The sequence below is a fragment of the Varroa jacobsoni genome, unplaced genomic scaffold (assembly GCF_002532875.2).
Source record: "Varroa jacobsoni isolate VJ856 unplaced genomic scaffold, vjacob_1.0 scaffold_812, whole genome shotgun sequence".
Classification (NCBI taxonomy): domain Eukaryota; kingdom Metazoa; phylum Arthropoda; class Arachnida; order Mesostigmata; family Varroidae; genus Varroa; species Varroa jacobsoni.
In genome coordinates this window covers 191,639-209,099 of record NW_019213714.1, presented here as the reverse complement: position 1 = coordinate 209,099, position 17,461 = coordinate 191,639, and the positions used below count along the sequence as shown (strand labels likewise).

The window sequence follows — 17,461 nt, the reverse complement described above, 5'->3', positions numbered from 1 at the left end:
AGACTGAGTTTGCCACAACGAGTATGGATTCTTATGTATGAGTATGTATTTTTCTTTGGATAGAACAAAAGCTGGTCGCTTTCACAATAAAACAAAAAACTTACCATTGCTAATAACAGCGCGTAATTTTCAAAGCATAAGCGAAAGGCAGCTGTTTGCTAATTTTTACGCGCTAAGCGAACTTTCACCGAAACTATGGAACCCTTGTGTTACCCCAAATAGACTCACAAATAAGCATGCGGGTGCAGCAAAAGCAGAAACAGATTGCAGCATAACGGAAAATCCACGACGGAGAAAGAACAGTACGGATTTAGTAACTACCGCCTAAAAATCGTTTTTTTCCGATCAGGATTGATCGATCAGGGTTGTTCATAAAGACCTCAAATACACGTCGTTTACCATAAGCATCAGAGAAATACGCTCTGAAGACGATACAATTAAAAGATCTCACCGGGATTGTCCGTCTTTTACCTTCGATGCAATAATGAACCATAGAAATCGTCGCTGGCTAACCCACTATCCAGAGGATATGCTGATTATGGCAAAGAGTAAATTTTTCCGCCAAAGTGCAGGAGAACCGGCGAAAGGAGAAAACATCATTAAAGAAGGTTATCTACATGTTTTAGAAACTGTTGTGTCAGAAAGAAACTGCACTGCTTAAGCGAGTCCGTTAGTGCTGTTTGAAATGCTCAGGAATGGCCGCATGTATTAACCCGTCGGATACCATATATAAAGCATCATTTGGCGATCGTCGACAAGCCGCGATAGGACAACGTTGATTTGCTTAATCGCGGTGGCAGGAAGGCGTTCACGCACAAGGGAACATTTGAAATCTGTGTGTCAGTCATTGAAGACCCGAACTGAAAATGTAAGCTCGATGAATGGTGATTTTATTAAATGAATATGACTATCAGGAGTGACACACACTTTTAACACATAAACAAGTTCGTCAGATATAGTCTTAAAAACAGAGCGTATAAAAAAATACTATTTCTACACGTAATCCGTAAGTATGACGTAATCATTTCATCAAAGCAAATTTCTGTATGGAACTAAGGACTCTTTTGTAATGGATAGTTTACTTCGAACAACATTGCTATATACTCGAGATAGCGTGCCCGAGGCTTCTACGCGCTGTCCAATTGTCAATTGTCCTATTACGCTTTAAGAAGACAGATCATTGAAGCCCCCTTTGCGAAGATGCGAACCCCGTACTAACCGTCCTTTTTCTCCCTAAATTGTCGTCATTATGTATTTCAGCGTCAATAAACGTTAATTATTATTTGTCCAAAATACTTTACAACGCGTTCATCTATCGTGAACGTATTATAATTCATGTATCTATTTTAGTGCACCGGGTAGTAAATATCTGACGAACGCGTTCAGTTGGATCAACCTGAAGTCTAGTTTTAGAGAGACCTTTTCTGTACGGAGCCTGCAATGATCGATGGATGATCGTTTTTACCACTTTTATGGCTGGTCTTGAATGATTTTTTCCAGATCAACCTTCCTTCGTACTCAACTGTGGGCACACCCTTGACCCACATGTACACATATATGAATAATGAATATGTACAAGATTCCATATTTGCAGTTAGAGTCGCGCGTGGTCTGATCAAAGGAGCAAATGTAGAGGAAGCAATCCAAGAGGAAGGCTGAACCTAGATATGTAGAGTGAATGTCGGGTGGTACACGATGGCAAAAGACACCGCACTATATGACGAAGTTCAGTTCTCTACTAGCCTAGTAAATCGGATTCCCTTCTTACTTTCTTCCTTTTTAACGACTACGCTAGTTATCTTCTTCTGTAGTGCTACAAATGTTTTATTTTGAAAATGGATCTATATATATATAGACACATATTAATGTAAGCTGCAAGTACCGTTTGGGATCTCAAACAATTGTTCAGCCCGATCTGTCGTCACATAGTAATATTGATAGAAACAATCATCACTGTTACTGCCAAGCGATGCATGACCAAAACGCTAACTTAAACGTCCACATCTATTTCATGACAATTGATTTGTGGAAGGCGCACTTTACGACCATTTACAGATACAAATGGGCAAATATTCTACGGCTTCTAGCCATTCGAAAACAATAGCATAGCTATATTTCATTGATAGAGATTTAAAATGGAGCCACTGAGGGTAGCAGTTTCTGTCTATCGTATACTGTTTCCTTTTAAACAACTATGCAAGTCTAATGTACCCCCATTGAACTTATGTCCCAGCACTGGCGTTAAGCATTGTTTGCCGATATGCTTTCACAACGATTTTATTGGTCCGGATGGCCAATTGCAGTAAAAACGGAGGCAGCCTTATACCTACTTAGGACTGCTTTACATTTAGGATGAATGATTTCGAGAGACACTTCGGTCGCGTTTCTTGTTTACACAGGAGTGCACTGACTAAGAAGAAGCTTCACAAGTGCACAAAGCGCATAGAAAGATGAGCGATACGTAGATTATACGCGCTCTAAATTCTATTTATACATTCCGCATCCATTGCGGAAGAACAGGGAGGACAGTGGCGTAGAGCGTTCTCGATGAACATCGCTAAGCCTTATGTTATCCTTCCCAACATTTATACTCCAATGCGCAGATGTACGTACCTTTGTTGTCTTTACTAAACACTAAGCGGTACCTGCAGTTAGGAGAAGGCCGCAGAGGTTCCCTGAAGCTCCATTAACCTGATAGAAACTTTAATATGGATCCGCTTCAAAGACTTCCGAGATTCTTGCGCAAGATCCGATGGCTTGGTAGAAACTATTTCGAATATGGCACCGGATAAACAATAATGTAGAGGGTAAAACCGTAATCAAGCAAAGAACACATAATTACAGTAAACAGATAGTTTCGAAAAAATCAAGTTCGTTTCCTGTTCGTCCTGTCACTGCGGCAGCTTCAATAACTTTTAAGTGGAAATAATTTACCACTAGTAGACAATGCTAGTTACTGACCTACTGCAGATTTTATCGATACGAAGACTGTCGAACTGTAACACACAGTTTCGCCGGAAAGTTGCCAAATTAAGCCATGCCGCTGTTGTCATATTTCAAAACTAAAATAATACACTTTAGGTTTTTCCAACAAACCTATCAAACGGCCATACAAATAGCTATAGACCTATAAAATACTTTATGTCCATTAGCTTCTTATCTTTCATCCTAGCTTGTTTTCCTAGTTATAATTTCTGCCAACGCTGAGATGTGGATAAGTGTGACAACATGCCCAATAGTTGTGGTTATCCTAACAACACACTTAAAGGGACGCGCATGCAGATATGGGCGAAACTTGCTCGAGAGCTTTAATAAAACTTTCGAAAAATGTACATTATCCTTCTCTCATTCGAAATTTCTATTTAGTGCACGAACATTTATCTAATTTTTACACTTACCTTTGACAACGGATATAATACGTTTTTCTGCTACCCGTTCTTCGCTACAAGCTCAACTATCTTTGGGGTAATAAGCTACAAATATTTGCTTGTGTTTACTATCACATGGGTCGATCTACAAATTGAAAATGGATTGACACATTGCCTTATATCTCCCTTCTAACCACGGATACGAACATATAAACTTTGGAATATTTTATCTATAATAATAATATTTGCCCGAGAGACCAGTATTCTTTTTTGACAAAGGGAAACAGATATAAGAGAACTGATAGTAGGTTTCTATCTCGTACACGTTAAGCAAACACAGATATGTATTATTCACTAGAGATTATGATAAGTATTGGCAGTCGACTGTAGCTTAACGTGAACTACTTAGAAAGCGTCTGTTTGCACCCTATATAATTTTCCCACTTACTCCCCTATCGCTTGTGTTGGCACCTGTCCAACACACGGAAGCAGCCATTATGCTGCTATAAATTGGCTTTACCAGACTCACGTCTGTTAAACTTTTCCTGGTGATTCAAACCATGATTTTCAGGTACTAGATGTTGTTACGATCGTTACCTGCTTGCCAGGTGAGGTGAGTGCCTGTGTTATTTCGTACAAAGAGGCAAAAATCCGATGTCAAGGAACGTATGCGTAGAAATGGTTATCTTTGAGTGGGACGACTTGAGATCTGTGCTTAGAAAAATGTGAGACTGTTTTGTCTTCAAGATGATCATAATTGATATGACAAGATGGCTGTACATAAGCTTATTCACTGGTGTAAAATATCATATCCGCTATTTGAGAAAGGTATTCATCAGTGATGCTTTGTAAAAACTTGAAGATTATTAATTTTCGGATAGTCCATTCAATCGATAGAACCTACCACCGACCATAATAGTGCAGATCTCATATGTAGATCCTTTACTGCTAAACAACTAAACACATTTTGAGGTAGGTTGGTTATATATTGTTATATATCTATATATATATATATATAGATATAGATAATATCTTATCTAAAAAACGCTATAGATAATAAAAAAAATGAGCATGTCCTTTTTAGCAGACGTGGATACGTACCATTTCACTGCTTGCTATTGGTCAATCATGTTTATTGAGGGCGGAGAAGCTATCAGTGACGCGTACGTTTATTTCCCTTTGGTTGTTATGGTTCATTTGTCATTCTGTAGACCGCTAGTGTTGGACCCTACCTCAATTAAGAGACCGGAAAGCCTCCCCATTGCGAGCGGTACTGTCGTTACATCTTCATCGACTGCTATAATCAGTTCGTACCTTAATTGCGCCGTAGTTAGAATATAGAGTGATATTTAAAGGACGCAAAAATCGAGGAATATCGTTAATATTCCTAGAATACCTAGTTTAGGTTTTGAGTTTAGCAAATACACATGGGATAGTATTTCGCCATTGCAGAGATTTTGGAGACGTCCATCGCAAAATGCTCAATAAATGATCATCAATCACATGTATCGTTATATCGAATCAAAATTTTGCGATACCTTAGTTCTACAGTTCGGATTATATACCTGTAATTTTTAGACGCATTGGAACGGGGTTCGTCTCAAACGATTCTGCGCTACTTCATATAGCTTGGAGGCTGAGAGCAAAGCTATTTTATTTTAAATAACCCTACAGCGAACGTCTAATAGGTTATTTTTCTAATCCACGCACAAAATGACGGTACCTCTTCTACTTTGCTAGTGCAAAATTCTAAATAGCAGCATCTGGCTTTTCGACACTGTGAAACAACACCAAACTTTAATCGTATACACTTCTCTAGTACTCCGTAGATACTTCTCCTATTCTGTCTCAGCTACGTGTGCGTTTAGGGTAAATGATCTCAGCGTTCCATGCTGCTTCATAGTTGTCGACCAGAATAAAATCTGGAGTGAAACTCAAAGCAGGAAACACAACTTATGAATTGATGTTGCTTGAGATACTAAAGAAGACTACTGCTGTGCCTGTAAATGTTTGATGAATGCGAACAGGCTTTCATGTGTGCTTATGTAGACAAGATCAACAACAATCACGCGTCCCCTGAGACTTCCTCTTAAGACTCAAACCCTCTTAAGCTGTGGTACTACGATCTGTGTAGGACGCGCTGATATGGCATGACACGACACGACACACCTACAAAATACGTTGAGTATGTCTCTTTTGATTTTTTTCAGAAAAAAAGGTTTGTTTAACCAGCTAAGCAGCGACAACATGCGTCGAGCTTGGGCAGTAAATTACCAGCTAAAATGTGACTCATAGACATACAAAAGAGTTCAACATCTAGAGGCAATAGAAAACTAGGGACGAAAATAGTTCGCTTGGAGAACAATAGGAAAGTCAGTTGAGCAAAAAAGAAAAACTACTCAATTGCTCTTTGTAGGATTCGATCCCACCAAACGATACTATTACGCATGATCATAATTATACCATGCAGAACAAAAAGCATAGCGTGCTTCCAGTTAGCGCACCTACGTTATGCCGAACCACAACAACACAAGTTAAAAACCTAAGCGCTAGCTAAAGCTTTCCACAATTGTATTTTTATACTAAGAAATGTGTGAAGGAAGTAGCGTGAGCTACATGGACATGTTGTTGCTTGAGATACCCCGCACGTATTTTCTCTACCTATTTACACTAGTCGTCAGATATCTTTTTTTTACCTAACCATGTCTGGGACGATGTAATAGAGATTAATAGAGTATCTAAAGGTTCTGAGACACGCGTTTATCAGGTAGTATGTCCAACTGATAGAATTTTTTCCTGTTAACACAAAGGCAATGTTTTAGTTATCGTCATGCTCTGTGCTTGGATCCGTGCACACCTTGAACTTTTTATCGAAAACAACACTTCCGATATTGACTCGCAGCTCCTACGAAGAATTTTACTAAACGACGAAATTTTACCTCTCCGAAACGGCTTTCCTGCTTCTTGTATACGTTGAAAGCTTTTATGGTAGACTTAGACCAGATCGAGTATTCAAACGTCACATGTTCCGAGAATAATTCTTAAAGAAGCCTAACTTATCTAATTCGCAGACTTGTTGTTGTAAGCCAGGAAAACAATCACGTTTAACAGGCTTCATCGGAACCTTGTTGTAATGAAGGAAAAGGTGTTGAGTTGAGGGCGATGCTTTCTATATGAAGAAAGTTTTGCTGGAAAAATTCATTTGTTTTGCCGTTTGTCCAAACGTTGGTGCCCGAACGTATCTCCCTTATTATTCCACCGGAAAAAGGGTGGACCTGATGCGTGCGCCTCATATTAGGATCGTTAACAGAAGGTTTTTTAGAGAGAAACATTTGTCTCATCTATTCGCCTTTGAAGGGCAGATCGCAGTTTAACTTGAAGAAAAACATTCAGAAAAATACTTGCTTGTACGGTTTAGACGAAGTTCAGTGTAATAATGGAAATTACAACTGCATTAATTTAATAATTTACGATACATTAATAGCTAGAAACAAAGTTATCTTCTTCAATTTATTGAAGCTTCCATTCAAACTAATCAGTAAAAACAATAAACATTAAAATAAGCAGTAAAAGAACAACAAATCCGCTGCAAATGACTAATCTCCTCCTAATAGGGGCAACAATTTGACTAGTGTAGTTGGCACTCATTAGATTTATATGCATTTAGGATCCTCGTTTATTTAAAACTCTCGCTCCTAACACCACCTCAATAAAAATCGCAGGACCTTTTTCTATTTCAAGTAACCTCCTAGTGGATATCCACTATATCATCCTGTTTCAGGACAAGAACTATTTCCATGTTAGTTGAGTGGAATATCTTCCTGATATTCGTTAGTTCCTGAATTCGGTCATTAAGCGTATTACTACCAAATAGGACCAAAAATATTATGATTTTACCGTTTCGATGCTCTGATTCCAAGCAAATTAAGCGTACCCGTTCGTAAGCGTATACAACTCCCAACATTAAATTTTGCCTGTCCTGAAAAGGATTTGTGTGGTATCGGGTATGTTTCCAAATTATACTCATTAGAAAGGTCGACTAGCTGCAATTACTGACCATAGTTGCAGATAAACTTAATGTAAATTAAATGCAGTTTCTGTTACAGATATTTTCAGTGTCGGTTCATTGCAAGCCTAAAAGGGTAATTTTAATATCATGCTTACATTCCCGCTAAAATGGTTGGTTGATTCTAAGTTTTAAAAAATATTTGCCAAACTAGATCTCCCATAAGGTTTAAAGAACTAAAGAATACATTTACATGCATGTTTCGCACGTATACATATTTAAGGGCAGCCATTAATACTAAGGACGAAGCGGTTCTTTGCATTATATGATCACCGGTTGTTGATATCATCGATCCCTGTTTCAATTTCTCTGTAAAAACATCTAGGCGGATTCAGCAGTAAAATGCCTTTAATAAACGAGGAGAACTTCGTGTTTCTCGTTTGAATAAACTATGTGATTGTTTCGCTCTGTGCTACCTATATACATGTCCTAAAATGTTTCACTATAAAGCCTATCTAAACAACAATTTCGTATGAGAAATACTTCAAGAAAAATTACTCTTCGTAATACATGGTCGATGATAGCAAACATTTAAGAGACACCAACCGCTTATGGTTGTTACTAATCTAGTTATTTTTAAGTCGATATAACTGGATATTTCAAGAGGAAATATTGATTTTCGAAAGTATATGCAGGTAAATAGAAGGATTTGTTTGCAGTCAAATGAAAATAAATTTGTAATTAAACAGGAAATAGCCTACAAAAAACTGCTATTTGACCTTATTATAAATCCTTTTCCCGCCCTGTGTTTTTCTCATTTTAAACAGACGTACGAAGAAAGTCCCTTGCTTATAGAAAAAACTAATCCCTTAACGATCTAGAGGCAGCTAAAAAATTCGACACATTTTTTCAAATTACCGTTAGCAATAATATGAAGGATGGGCATAGGATCATAACACACTAGACACAATTACTATCACCAAACTAGCAGATGCCGCGTCGGAAAAACCTTTTTTGGGCATCTTTATCTATGCGTTCTACATGCATTGCATATGGGTAGGATAAACGGGCCCTTGGTGAATCACTACTGGGCGAATAAATCCTGTTCTATTAACCCAACACACATCTGTTTCTCAAATGAACGTGCTGAACATTCTTCAAAGTCACCGTACGTTAACTTTTATCAGTTACGGACAATATAGGATACTATCCATAACCACTTTACCATAGCTTGTACTTCTTTCCATCACGAAGGTATAACATATTGTTGCACAAATAGACGTACTAAACGATGATAGTTCTGTCTGACCTAATGCTAACCTAGCCGTTAGTTATTACCCTGGACTTCGCGGTGCAGTAGTCAACCCATTAGCAGGAAGATAGCGTTCCAGTTGAAGAGCTCCATAATCGTTTACGCAGCACAGCGAGGCAAGCCAGGATATCAATCCCACAGCCACTATGCGAAGAAGGGGGTAAAGGGGCCCTATAAGAGAGCGGTGGTCTGTACAGTGTAGCCTGTTGTTGTTGATGTTCTTGTCTAAATCGTTGTCCTTTTCAGTTGTCTGTTGTTCTTCTCGCTTATCCATAGTTGTTGTTGTCGCCAGCGCAGTACGCCAGAATATTTCCACCCTTAACTATCCCGCATTCGTTGTTCCCAACGAGTCCTCTATTCAAAAACGAAGCAATCCGCCATTTCGCCGATACATCTGAACGAACACGAGCTACTACAGCTCCGCCTGTTTCGTGACACACCCAATCCCTGTCTCCTCCCTACGTAGTTTGGCCCCCGGGGAACAGTTAATTCAGGTTACGCTTGATCATTAAGGACACCTGTCAGATAACTCGTTATGGCAAATCACAGCCACAAATTCGCAACTCGTTTAATTGAAAAATCGACTAAGGATGATTGGAAACATAGTCGTAAAAGAAAAGCAAATATTTTATAGTAATAAATTTTGTAAAGCCTAGCCCTTCTAGTCGGAGCTTCCGTCAACGACTTCGCTCGATTTCCCAACGTCAAATATAGCAGTATTAGCATAGTGCCATATCCAAAAGCGGTGTTCAGGGCATGTGTTCGAAAAGTCACTTAATTTCAAGATATTGCGTTTATTCCTGAACAGTTTGGATTTTGCCAACCATATATGTGCAGCTGTTTCGTGTAGGAGGCACGTGTGTGTATGTATGTACGTACCAAGTCATACGTTTACAACTTGATCACATGTATATAGCACCGTTATCTTCCATTGTTTTTACCAGTAATGCAGGCAAATTATGTGTGTCAATTTAGGTCAATAACATACCTGTCAGGGCGGCACGATTGCAATCTGACAAAAATTAGAGATGATGGACTACTACCAATTTTTTCGGGAATATACAGTTCCTCTTTGCAAAGCTTAGGTTAAAGCTATTTACTGTAAAAAACGTCCAAATTAAGTCTAGTTTTACATATTCCCAGTAGTTAGAGTTCGCACAACACAGTGTTCACCAATTTATCTCATAAATCCGTTCTAATCGACAGGGGCAAATCTTTCTACCTTTAAGTTCCATGAAGCGTTGGTAGATAGAGCAGTAATACTGATAGTTCCCTAAAGCGGTAGTATGTAATGTAACGGTAGTAATAGTATGCACCATGGTGGTGCTTTCCGATTGCAAAGATACTCTTGTGTAATGCACCAAACACAGAAATAGCTGGCAGGTTCCGTACAAAATGGTAATCTGTACTGTTGAATAGATACTGGTTAGTATAATATATCCTATGTCCTACCCTTTGACGACCAATAAATTCGAGCTACTGAAAATTATGAGGTGCACGTAGTATCGTTATGATGGAGTATATTAAATAATGTATATATAATATGCTGGCCTAGGACGTCATTTGAGGCAAAGACAAACAAATCAAACAAATCGCATCACAAGGCTTAATTTCAATGAGTTTTCGAGCAGTCTCCTACGATTCTATATAAGCTCCCTATTTCACATTATGTAAACATTTTAGCATCTAGAAATTGCCACGCACAGTGTTAGACTAATACGCCTATGAAAAAATGCTGCACAATCTCTCGACCAACGTTTCCTAAGATACGTACCTTATGTGAACGAATGAGTACGCCTCTTGACGAGTAAAGAACAGCTTACTCTCTATTTACACGTAAATGTATTTCGACTGTTCAAAAATAGAAAAAAAAATAGCAAAAAAAGTAAATATTGGCTATTCATCTTACAAAGCTTTAAACGAGATCGACAAAGTATTATGTTCACTTTATTAATTGGTCCCAAGATATAGTTTTTTTTTTTAAATTAAATCAAACGGCCAGGCGCAAAATATAAGTTAGGTCTATAGATTTCCGATGGCATTTTAGGCAAAGATATTTAGCTTTGGAATATAATAACTTCGATCAACCGAGGCAGCGAAAAACTGGATAGCGCGCAACTGATGCACTATACACTGAACGCGCCCGCCCAAAAAAAATAAGACGATATAATGCCGAATCTAGTTTGTAATAAACAAAGCGTACATAGAATAGTAACCAAAAAAGACGAGGAACGGACTTTTCTGTAACGATGACGTTGATCTATTTCGCTGTTGGCCTTCTGTAAGGTACTCCGTCTAGTTACCTAACTGCGGTCACTTATTTTATATACAGGCCAAGTCAGGTTCGTATATGTAAAATACGAATATTGCAGTATAAATAAGTTTCAAATATATCATTTTTTCATTGTTGTTAGTTATAAAAATTGCAAAGGAGAGTATCCTGGTCACTCAGGGTATAAGAATCAATTTCTTCCAAAAGCACTAAGATGAGAAGACAAACATCGCAGAACCAACGCTTAATTTTTAGTATACCCGTCCGTTCTACGCTGTAAAAGCATGCACGAAGTAACTAGTTTCCATTTGCTCGACTTTTTTGCCGACGCAGATGCTACCCTGCATAATTACAACCTCAGTATGCATACGTATCTGCTGAAAGTAGACATCAGTTCTAGAGCGCTTGACTACGCTAGCCCTCAATCGATTTTGTGTGTTTTTTAAAACGAGGTTATAAAATCTCACTGCATTGTACGCATTTAGGACGAATAGGTAGTTGTAGATATCGGCATAAAACCCTAATTTTGTCATTTTTCAGCAGGAAATTAACGCGTAACTAACTAGTTTCGCCGAGTAAATGACTTTAGCAATACGCCTGAAACTCCTGATATATATATATATAGACACCGAAAATTCTTGTGAGCTTTCAAATCGTATCGTCATTAGTAGCCCTTTAGCAGTGACAGACACGAAAAGACAACGTCAGATATTTGTTTTTTTTGTGGGTTCAAGTCCGGAAACGACACGGTGAATACGTTTGTCCAAATTCGTGCTGCCTTTGATGAGACACCTGCGTCGATTCACACGCTGGAAGCATGGGCTGGAAAGTTCCGTATAGGGAATTTTAACTTCAAAGATGTTCTTTCTTGTTTGCTTGACAAGGACAAAGTGGAATAAATAGCCTACTGCATTTTTTGAAAAATGATAAATGTGAAGCGTGTGCCTTCGTCCCGTCCCGCGGGATGGCATGACACTACAGAACGCGTGCTGCCTGCTATCTCTGAAAGGTTCTACATAACTTTTACGAGGTATGGAACAAGGTTTTTATCCAAAACCTGCAGCGATAGATTTCAAGTTAGCCAAATTGAAAGGCGTGTAGACACTCCCTTTAACAGCACAGTGATCTCTGTTTCATTAAAGATACATCGCCATAGTTTTTCCTGGTACTTACTCACGTCGGTTCGCACTCTTAGCGGCAAGCGCAGTAATCCCATATAACCGACACTAAATTCGATCGTACGCAGAGGCTTAATTTGCCTTTCCCAAGGCTGCTGAACCTGTATCTCCGAATTCACAAATCGGCTCTTGATGGATACAAGCCGACCAAAGAGTCGATTCCTCGCTGCTAAAAAGTAGACTATGATGAAAGATAGGTGGCAATATGAATATACAAAAATCTGCACATTGTTTTCTTACCCAGAAAAAGTAGGCGAATTTTCTCGGCTGTTTCGGACACTCCACCTAGTGACTATAGCCGATCAAATATATATATTAATGTCCATGTTCTCTGGATCTTACTTTTTCTTTCATCACCTTTCCATGCATGAATGTAGGCATTTTCTATAAACTGGTATTTTTAAAAGGTCAGCTTCAGCCGTACAAGGCAATATAAAGGTATTCAGCATAAGGAAAAGGACGGGAAACTTAGGAAAAATGATGGAGCTGTAGAATGTACCTGCGGCCTTAAGTTGCAGCATATAATAATCGCCAAGTTTGTGAGTATTTTCTGCTATTCTAGGGAATCATATTGTTAAAAAGAGATGTCACCAATGTGCTCTAATATATCAAGGAGGCATGCATACGTACAAATGCAACCAGTAGATCAGGATCATTATATTCTTATTTTTTCCAATTGTTTTTCACAAGTAGCTTTTAGCTTTTTAATTTTCTGATATATATATATATATATACAATAAACATCGCTATTTTATTCACTTTACTCGGCTCACTGTATTTACGCTCCCGTCTAGTGGCAAAGCGAAATGGGAAGCACCGTCATCAAGTAGCAACACTGTGTGGTTCGCCAATTAAATACGTGGTGATGACCTGTATAAATCGGTTTTGATATAACATATCGAGATAACGTATCCTAGATAAGGACTAAGTAGCTACATTACAAGAACATCCGGCTATTACACCGAAATATACAACGATTCATTCTGTAGTCTATAGTATCGATTGGCCTGTTCATTAAGGAACTGTTAATTTTGAAATCGATCAAATATATTCGCCATTTACACATCATTATTGCTAAAATATATGTCAAATCTTGCGAGACGCTGGCTAGGCGGTACGCGCTTTGACCTACGTGTTACGACACCCATGCACGCACGTATATATCGTTGGACTTACTTATCATATTGGCTTGGTAAAATTGGTCATGCATTACCACTGTCAACGATCCACGCCGTGATGAAACCAAAGTATAAATGTTCAGATGCTGTCTTATAAACGTTTGGATTTAGGAAGCAGCACGTCGATCATCGTTGTTTAGGCAGGCAAATAGATCGCACATATTCTCCACGTACGCGAATTCGGATAGCGCATTAAGCTGGTCTCAATTAATTGTTTTTTAATAACAAACATTTTCATTTTGTTTGTGTTGCTTTGTAATAACTAGCTCTAAATTTTTAGTAAATTAATTAATTTAGGTAAATTTTTAGATGAAATGTTCGTCAATTATCAGCGTGCTAACACTCTAGAATCGAGTCAAGCGTGGGTACATCTTCTTTGGAAGAGTTTTTGTGACAGTGGGAGAAAAGTGTGCCGTCTTGATATAGATTCATAGGGTTCAGTGATTTTTTTATAACGTTAGATTCCTTAAGATCGACTGATCGAGCGGCTACGCTCTACAAACTTCCAAGACCACTGCATGTTTTCTGTGTTTAGTAGTAAAATTTGATAACTACCACGTTATACCATCTATCCTCGCAACGAGAGTGTTCAAACTAAAGCGTATTAATTTCTATAAATAAATCTAAATGTTTTGTTATGACTGTCTCTGAAAATTGATATCACTATAGTGGGTATCATTTTATTGTGTAAGTGAGTGAAAAAAGCTACTTTTAATTTCGTATAAATTAGGTCGAGTAAAGGAATAGGAACAGATACACCACTCATATACGCGATGCCATCGACGCAGTCTACTATTGTTACCTTCTATATATGCATTATCATTATGTCACACTACTATCTATTCTTTACGCAGAGGAAATCCAAAATAAGCAGCTAAGAAAAGCACAGACTGAAATTAAACCAGTCAACACGAGACGATTTTCGTCACATGTGCCTGATAAAAGCTGTTAATAAAATTAACAAAGCTTGAAGCTCAAAAGATGAACTGGGGTGTGAAAATTAACGCGTACTTGACACTGACAGGACAGATCCACTAAAAAAAACAAGTAGACCAACTAGTAGAAAAATATAAGATCTTTACAGATCTACCAATCAATTATAAGTGATTTTGCTTCGGCTCATTCTACGGCTGGGAAAATTATAAAAAAAAAAAAGTTTTTTTTTTTCTTTTTTATAATTTATTCCAATTGCGAAATTACTCTTAGATCAGCTTATGAATGATCTAGCCAAGCCTTCGAAACTTACACAACAAAAGCCCTTAAACGGGTGTTGACAACTACAAGCCAATGGCCTAAGGGCTGATGGTACGTAAAGATGATTCCGAAAAGACAGTAATCGATTATTGTACCTTTAATCGACTGTCCTACTAAAAAAATACCTAGACGAGAACCAGCTGTACGTCACCGAGAGTCCTGTTTGCGTCCTACATAGATTGTAGGAATTATCCGTGTCTGGGCATTGTAGTTGAAGTGAGAACGACACGTTCTTTTATGCTCAGATTTCTTTAAGGCATTAACAGAGTGTCTTATTCCGATCTCAAAAATGCACGTTCTTCGAATTGATTAAAAGAACTTGACATAGATGTTTAATCACCTTAGGAACAAACATTTTAGACTGCATATACACACGAGGGGTTCTATTAACCGAAAAAGCAAGGGACCCTATGTGCGTTGCCTATTTACTTTTGAAAGGGCCCTTACTAAAGACATAGTTCATACATTATAGGTGGTAATAAGAGAGTCCCCAAAAACCAAATGTTTCAAGTATTCTGCCCGGCATCGACATTAGATTTTCGATGAGACCACTGGTCCCCAGCACAAGACGAAATGTGCTCTCGCTTACATTCGATCCTACACCACTTCGATTTTTATAATAACGTCCTTCCGGCAGGCCTAATGTAGAACGGACACCGAGGCGGTATGATTGCAGAGTGACGTGAACGTGACGAAATACTCATCTCGACGTTATTAAGAAAGCAGCATAATTTAGTCCTTTCTTTTACTTAATCAAGATGTGTCTAAACCGGAAAAGTCGGATACACTTTGAAAGGTCAATATCGTAGCCTAGACATTGCCTTTTGCATTGACATTTAAACCTTGACATGGACCTAACTGCTGTTGTCCATCAGCATGTGTTGAACAGCATTTCTAATTTCATTTTCGGTGTTTTATTATTAAGGATTGAGTTCCGTCTTCACGTTTCAGAATAGTGCCGAAATGTTAATACTGCTCTGGGCTTTGGCATCCCATTCTAATCGTAACACATAAAAAAAAAAATAACAATAATAACCACCATCAATAATATTGCTTCTGATGACACATCTAACCTTATAACATTTATCGATCACCAATAAAGATGTACTATTATATTGTATGCAAAAGGATAGTTACTTAGCCAGGTAGTTACTGTCGCAACGTTGCTTTAAAACAGGCAACAATTAAAAAGATAACACACGTTGCCCCGACTGCGTTTCTGCCAGTAGCGAGTTCCGCCCATTCGTTGTCGTCACGATATCAGTTTTACGTCGTAAAATATACTACCGCCTGAACGATTAGATAAGAAGAAATTCAATAAATTTTTAAAAAGGAAGGCCGAAATTACGGAAGTTGACACTTTTACTTTATTTCAAAGCTCCGCTCTACAAATAGCTTTCGCGTTGAAGAGCTGCAGCAGTCTACGATAACATGTCGCCGGCTATGGCGACTACTCCAGATCTTCGTTCATGTTGTGATTTGTATTTTTTTTGTTTGTTGTAAATTCTTGTTCTTGTTAAGCTGAAAGTGAATACCATTTTTGGAGAAAAGGCTTGGTTCTGCGTAAGTGCTTTGTGAGCCAGCTACACCGCTATATGGAACAGCAATCAAACTTCAATATTTCCCAAAAATAATTTTTCCCACTTTTTCCTCGTGTCTTTATAATAAGACGTGACCAAGCATCAGCGTCAAAAAAAGATTAGTAATTATTATTTTCGAAAACGTGGCGAATTTAGGCTTTTCAGTCAAAATAGCTCGGATTAAAGAAGAAATTCAAAGTGGGCACTACGCTGTCGCATTATTTTCGACATTCCATTTTTTTTTTTTTAAATATTTATATAGACACATACTCGACAGGCCAGCTCAATATTAATATGTTTTCATTGCAAAAAGCGACAAATTACTATAAATCGTATCGTTTGATTATGGAGCCCTAGCTCCGATACGAAGCGTAAAAGTGTTAGCGTTAGAAATGTATACACACGCAATAATACCCCAAATCTTGCAATACACGCAGTGCGTGACCTACATTAAGGTTAAAAAAAAAAACGTGGACCAAAAATTGTGCCTAAAGAAGGCCGATAGTTCAGGTAACGTATTCCCGGGACAATCGTGATGTTCTACGGCAATTTTTTGTTCAATATTATGGTTCATGAAACTGAATGGAGCGCCACATAGTGGCCATAGAACACACATGTCGAATGTAAGCCAGCACATTTGGGTCTAGTGTCAGCAGACGCCCAGAGTTAGATTAAGCATGAAGACCCTCAAAGAAATACTGTTGCAACCTTCTATTGTGGAAGCTTTTAAGCGTAAATATCTCATAAATGACACACTACGTAGAGCTACTCATGAATAATTTGCGCCATCTACAAAATAAAATGTCAATTAAGTTTGCCAATCGTTCTTTGAAGTAAAAGGTGCCGTAGCAAATAGAATTTTACTTTTTTTTCATTTATTCAAGTTAATAAATGAAACGCATCAAAACAGTTGCCTTGGCTATTTAGGGGTTAGAATTATTACTTTTTAAAAAGAAACATCGTATAGTAAATCCCTGTATAAATTAAGCCGTGTAAATTGTCCATTGTTTATAAACGCGCTGCCATCATAGGTCGCTCAATTTCTAAAGAGGAGGTATCAACTTAATTACCGAACATAACCTGGAGGAAAACTACAGCATGTTTTTATTAAGTTCAAAGGTTTAGTTAAGCTGTCCTCACAGGGGCTTTGAAGTAATTAATATATGTTTTTCATAACCATTATGCATAAATTTTTCAAAAACAGCAAATTTATTTATTAATCTCGAATTTCATTTATTAATCAGGATCTGTAAAAGTAGGGTTTCATGACATTCTTTAACAATTAAATTGTCCGTTATTGCTCTGTATTCCAT

The 17,461-nt window shown here is 38.0% G+C and overlaps 1 protein-coding gene across 3 annotated transcripts in view; it reads left to right on the top strand.

The window, feature by feature from the left end:
- The first annotated feature begins 3,832 nt into the window (after positions 1-3,832).
- Positions 3,833-17,461, top strand: part of Cht8 (Chitinase 8) — a 19,863-nt gene continuing 6,234 nt past the window's right edge. Inside the window, exon 1 of one of the 3 annotated variants that reach the window (XM_022839573.2) lies at positions 3,833-3,981. The gene's annotated coding sequence lies outside the window, so the exon portion shown is untranslated. Of the gene's footprint in view, positions 3,982-4,030; positions 4,341-4,657; positions 4,675-17,461 lie in introns of those variants that run through there. The other 2 variants (XM_022839574.2, XM_086969909.1) reach the window with 2 other exon arrangements.